The sequence below is a fragment of the Mandrillus leucophaeus genome, unplaced genomic scaffold, assembly GCF_000951045.1.
Source record: "Mandrillus leucophaeus isolate KB7577 unplaced genomic scaffold, Mleu.le_1.0 Scaffold225, whole genome shotgun sequence".
Lineage (NCBI taxonomy): Eukaryota > Metazoa > Chordata > Mammalia > Primates > Cercopithecidae > Mandrillus > Mandrillus leucophaeus.
The window spans coordinates 2,654,846-2,661,048 of NW_012102310.1; the positions used below are offsets into that span (position 1 = coordinate 2,654,846).

Below are 6,203 nucleotides of genomic sequence, written 5' to 3' on the forward strand. Positions count from 1 at the left end.
CTCACTAATAAATGTCACTAATAAATGTTCACTTAATTGTAAAACATCAAGTATTCTCTTTGGTAAAAGGCAGAATATTTATGCAATTTGAAAAATCAGAGGATAAGTATTGTCTTTGGGACAAAAAGAAACTGAATCCGTTCGTTTAGTGATTTTTGAGATTGAATGTCTCAAATGACCAAGTTGTGGTATGTAATGTGTGTGTTGGAATTTGTAATTTTCTCAAGTTATTAAGGAAAACACATTAATGGAATTTGAAAATATAAATTAAAAAAAAGTCTTACTTGCAAGCCTTGTGCCACTCTGTAAATGTGAAAATAAATTATTGGCATCCATACTTAAATTTTGTTTTGTAATGACACTTTTGTGGCAATCTGTCATATTTCTTGTTTCCGCTACAAATATTGGTTTGGGATAGATATTATGAAACCACTGAGATTTGTGGTTTGGGTTTGAAATTTTGTCACAACACTGAAAAATCTCACCCAAAGGGTATAAATTAAATTTTTGGCTTCTGCACATCAGTTGGGTGAAGCTAACACTAAAATAACATCTCAAATGGTATAAAACCAACCATCCCAGTAAAATGGACATATTCCAAAACTGAATTCTATATAGCTTATATATATTCAGGTCATCTAGGACTGCTGAAGAAGAGAAATTGCAACTTCTTTAAACTGTTAGTAAGAACTAACAGGTAGGCCACCATGTTGTACAACTACATGAAGTTCAATGTGAATGAAGTATGAATGGTTCCCTCATGGAACTGAGCAAACACATGTGGTAATGCATCATCGTTTTCCTTTTTCTTTTTTTCAGGTTTTAAAACTTATTTCTATAATTTAAAAATTATACATTCCAATAATTGAAATAATTTAAACACTAAAACAAATGGCACTCTGATTAAACTGTATATTTATATCCTTCAGGACACCTTGGGCCAGCTTGGTTATAATTCTAGATTTTACTGTCATCCCACCCAGCTTCTTCCTTCATCAACAAGCAAGTTCTTTTCTTTCTCTGTCAGCCAAATAAGCAGATAGGAGAAGCAGGGGAGGCCTGCGTTGTCAGTGGTTTTCAATTATTTGATATGAAAGGGGCAGCGTGTTCGTTTAAACTTGTTCCAGCCTCTTTGCATCTTAAAAGGTTGAATAGCTACAAGAAGCAATGCCTGTGGAAGGCACAGTGCATATTATTGGTACATGTCTCATTATGACATGCCCGCTTGCTTCTCCTGTTTGATAGTTTCTTTGGAATGCAGTGTTTTGATTTTGTATTTTGTGTAGTTTTTTTTTCCTTTTATTGTTTCTATCTTATTTCAGGTTCTACTTACTGAATTTCTAGATTTCAGCCATGTGGGGTTTGTCAGACAAAGTTGCAGAGGAAGTGGAGCAAGGCACACAAGTGAGCAGAGTATGTTTGTGCAGTAGACAATACCTAGTCATTGAGATTTTCTGTGGCACTCTCCCTGGTCTTAAAGCCAGTAATCCCGAGGACAAGTGGAGCATTTTTGTACCCCTTTATCCAGAGCCCTCACATGTTAGGCAAGAGCCATTTTATTTCCCCCTATTGAACCCTCTTTTTAAGAACCTCAATATGTTAAAATCTTCTTATAAATCAACTTCTCATTATTTTGATTATTTCAAATGTCAAAATACTCAACAAGCAAGATAGATTTTATTCAAAATGATTGCAATAAGGGTCAAGACTTATTGCAATAAAGGTCAAGTTTATACAGAATAGATTGTTTCAACCCCACTGAAACAAAAGGCAGGAGAGGTTTTAAGCTCAGGCGAGCTAGTGGAAAAGTCCTGAAGCAAGTTGGTGAGAAGGTTTGTCAGTGTATTTGCTACGAGGCAAGTTATTGAAGTTAGGCTCCTGGGTCCCCAACCCCCCACAGGGACTGTGATAGGGGCCTTATCTTTCCTGATGATTGCCTTACAAAGGGATGGTTCCCAGGCGCTTCACAAAGGTTCCTGGCTTGTAAAACTGGCACGTGATCAGGAAAAGCTTTACACTGCAAAGGAAGTTTTCTTAAGTAAATTCTCTAAGAAAAGGGAGGTCAGAGGCTTATAGGGGAAGAAACTTGACTAAAATTTAGCCAAGCCGAGGGAAGGTTTAAGGCTGTTTTGGTTACAATTCTTTTCCTGGGAGGCAGCATGGAAATTGAGAATTGTATCCATGAGGAGCGGTTGCATCCTTGGCTCTGGCTGAAGTATACTTCCTAGGTGTTGGTTGCCTGTTATTCGTTGTCTGTGCGGCATAACAATGACCACACATTTATTGGCTTAAAACAACACAGGTTTATTTGTTTCATGGTTTCTGTGGGTTAGAAGTCTGCTAAGGATCTCACAAGGCTGCAATTAAGGTGTTGACCAGGACCAAGTTTGCACCTTGTAAACCCAAAAAATAAGATTTTGAGGCCTCCCAACCGTCTGAATGGACCTCTTTTCTCAGCCAAGGGCATTCCGAAGTTAGCCTGAAAAAAGTAATTCAGGCTGTGATGAGAATAGGGGATAGAACATGCCTCTTTATACCCTCCTCCCTTTTGGAATTCTGGATAAAACGCTCTTTAAGTCTGACAAGAAACATTTACAATCTATTCTCCCTGAAGCCTGCTACCTGGATGCATCATCTGCTTGGTTAAGTCTTGGTATCTACAACCCTTTATCAGAACCCAGACATTCCTTTCTATGGACAATAACTCTTTCAACCAATTGCCAAGCAGAAAGTCTTTAAATCTACCTATGACCTGGAACCTCCCCACCCCGTGCTTTGATTGTCCTGCCTTTCCAGACAGAACCAATATACACTTACATGTATTGACAAATGTCTTATGTCTCCCTAAAATGTATAAAACCAAGATGTGCCCGACCACCTCGGGCACATGTCATCAGGACCTCCTGAGGCTGTGTCATGGGCATGTCCTTAACCTTAGCAAAATACACATCTTAAATTGATTGAGGCCTGTCCCACACACTTCTGGTTTATAATCTGGAAGTGCAATTAGGGAAGCAACTTTGTGTCCACAAGCATGGTTCTTGGCAATATTTAGTGAATTCATGGCATCTGCTTCTTCAAAGAGAGAAAGAGAAGAGACAGTGACTAGGGCAAGTGTTTGGCTAGCAAGAACAAGTTTTCTGGAATATAAAATAATCATGGGAGTGACACTGCATCACTTTTGCTATAGTCTATTGATTAGAAACAAGTCCCATGTCCCATTCTTACTGAATGGGGAGCATTTACATGAGGATATAAATAGCAGGAGGAGAAGATCACTTGAAGCCACTCTAAAGATATATGTGCCACATTCTTCATTTGCCAAACTAAAGCAATATTATTAGTAATAGTTTTCTTAGATTCCTAAGAGTCTCCTGACAAGAGTCACGTCTGGAGCAGTTTGTTGATAGAGGTAGGCATTCTCGTGTTACAGAGCTCTGGGTCCCTATCTTAACTTCAACCAAAGCAGCACATTGAGATTCCTCATGAAATTCCTTCCCTCTCCTCCCCTCACCCCTCCCTCACCTCCTCTCCCCGCTCCTCCCCTCCCCTTCCCTTCCTTTCCCTTCCCTTCCTTCTTTTCTTCTTCCCTCCCTCCCTCTATTTCTTCCTTCCTTTTTTTCTTTTGATGTAGGTCTCCCATTTCTTTTAAAAAATTGAAAATGGATTAGACCACATAATAATCATGATCACATTAGCTAGGAAAGCTTATGATTCAAATAAAAATTTAAAATTAAAAACTTGCTTCATGAATTAATGCTTAATTTCATGAATTTGACCAGTTATGGTCATGATGTGACTTGTCCTAGGAAGAACTTGGATTCCCTGTTTGAGCAAACAGCCTGTAAGCTGGTAGTTTACTTTGCACAGAGGCACATAGGCAACAGTTCAAATCTTTTTACACAGTTTTTATCCTCTGCATACCCTGAGTCTTTCATAGCTATATCTTTTCCAAAGGGATCATCTCACTTTTAATGGGAAAGTCTAAGAAAATCCTAGTGAGCTTGAAGTAGTATCCATATGCAATGGATGGTGGTGGTGGGGGGCGGGGGAAACATGTTGCTATTATACTAGAATATTTACTACTTATTTGGGATTTTCACATTTGAAAGAATACTTTATTTTTTTTTCTCTTTTCCTTTGCAAAGTTATCTTTCCCTTCCTCTTAGTGTGAAAATTGAACATATGCTGATGCAATGTCGCAGGCTGTGTTTACAGGCTCTCAGGGGTGTGAGTTGAAGTTGGGAGGGAGCATGGGAAGAAACAGTTCCTTAGCAATTGTTTTTCTCATTACGTTGTTTGGCATCTCATCACAAGCATCTTGAAACATATTTTTAAAATTCATTTGTACCATCAACTCTATATATTATTGCTTTTTCTTTTTACAATTTGTAGTATTAAGAATGCCATTTAAAAGGTGCTGATTAACACCAGTACTGGCTATAGATTCCAGTTTGCTGTTTGATGTTTTGCTTATTAGAACTGTGAGTACTCTCCTTTGTATTTGTAAAATGTAAGCATATGACCTTCCCAGATCCAGCAGGGAGCCTCCCAGATGGAGTACACGGAGACTGCGACTGTGAAAGATGAGGAGCAAGTGCAGATTTGGTGGCCTCTGATTGCCAGTATCTGGCAGCCACATTCTCTTCCCACAAGATGTGCTGGAAATATGACCAGGCAGAAGTTCACTTAAGTGAATCCAACAGTTAAACCTACCATGGAAGGGTGTGGTACACAGAGGGCATGTGGAGAAGAGAAGATCACAGTGGGAACCTCCAAGGAACTAACATTTAGCTGGAGATGAGGGGGGATTTGGCTATGTAGAGAGTAAATAAAGTGATATGAGAATTAAAGTAAAGGGGTCAGTTATTTCCAAATGGGGAAATGGGGCAGGCTTCATGGAAAAGGTAATATTTAATCTGGGTCACATGGAATGAATAGGACTGGAAATGGAGTTTATAACAGTGAGAATATTTTACTTAGAGGAAACTACATTTAAAGAAAGGATGGCCATGTAAGTGTATTGCTTCTTTGCAGATACATACAATTTAATATGCCTGGAGTGCAGATTCTATGTGACTGAAGTGAGTGGGGACACAGGGAGAGATGACTCAGAAAGGCAGATAGAGGGAAATCATGCAGGGCTTACTTACTAGCATAAAAGTTGGTGACTTTTTCATGGGCGTGTGTGTCAGGGAAGGGGGTAAAATTATAGTGGGTAAAAGCACAGACTTTGGGATCAAAGTAATAGATTTCCATCATGACTCTGCCTCCCCCTAGTGATACCAACTTGTGTGAATATGTAATGACTCTGACCTTCAGGTTTTTCATCAATAAATGATAAGCAATAATGCTAATTTAATAGAGACTTTCTGAGGAACAAATAAGACTATGTACCCAAAGGGCTTAGGTTAGGACCTGCCACTCAGTAACAGCACTCAGTAGCTGTGATCGTGCTAAAGAGGACAGCAGTTCCACTAATCCCAACACAGGCACTCTCTTTAGCTGCAGATATGATGTCCCCTCTCCCCTAGATAAGGCAAACTGATCCTGCTGGACCTCGCTGGTTGCCGGATGGTTTAGAACACTGGACTCAGAACAGACTTCAATGATATCTTTAAGAAAAACTCACATCAAAGTCATGTAGAATGTACAATAGAATTATCAATGAAAAGAGGGAGAATCTGGAAAGAAGGCAACCAAAAGTCAAAGGGAAACTAAAAGAGATTGAAAGTCTGTGAAAATCAGCCTAGAATAAGTTCATTGAAGACGCAAATCTGGCAGAGAGATTTTAAAAGTCTGTTGCTTTGGGTAGGGCAGGGAAAAGTCTATTAGGGCACTTCACTGGCTTGGAGAGAGGGGCAGGATAGTTCTTTACCTCTCCTGTCAATCTGTGATTGTCATTCTGAATAACAGCACATCATGATTGGAGGATCAGATTAGACCCTCATTAAAGCCAGGATCTGAGTATAGGTAAGAGTCAGCAGTGGAACTCAGTCCACACCAGATTCAGCCCTTTGGTCACTGAAGCAGTTCTGTGAATTAGAATTTTGTGTTTTCTAAGGTTCCTGTGCGGCTGGATAAGCAATAAATTGGAAGGAAGAATTTGGGTACAGTTGACATTGGGGAAAGTATCAGTCAGGGATCTGAGCATTAAATCACAGAAGCTGACTCACAAAAGCAAAATGAGAATTAATCAGAAT

At 39.3% G+C, this 6,203-nt stretch overlaps 1 long non-coding RNA gene across 1 annotated transcript in view; it reads left to right on the forward strand.

The window, feature by feature from the left end:
• The window catches only part of LOC105540694, a 10,439-nt gene extending 5,591 nt beyond the window's left edge, over positions 1-4,848 (forward strand). Inside the window, exon 2 of the long non-coding RNA XR_001006239.1 lies at positions 4,535-4,848. This is a non-coding gene — a long non-coding RNA (uncharacterized LOC105540694). The remainder of the gene's footprint in view (positions 1-4,534) is intronic.
• Positions 4,849-6,203: the final 1,355 nt, after the last annotated feature.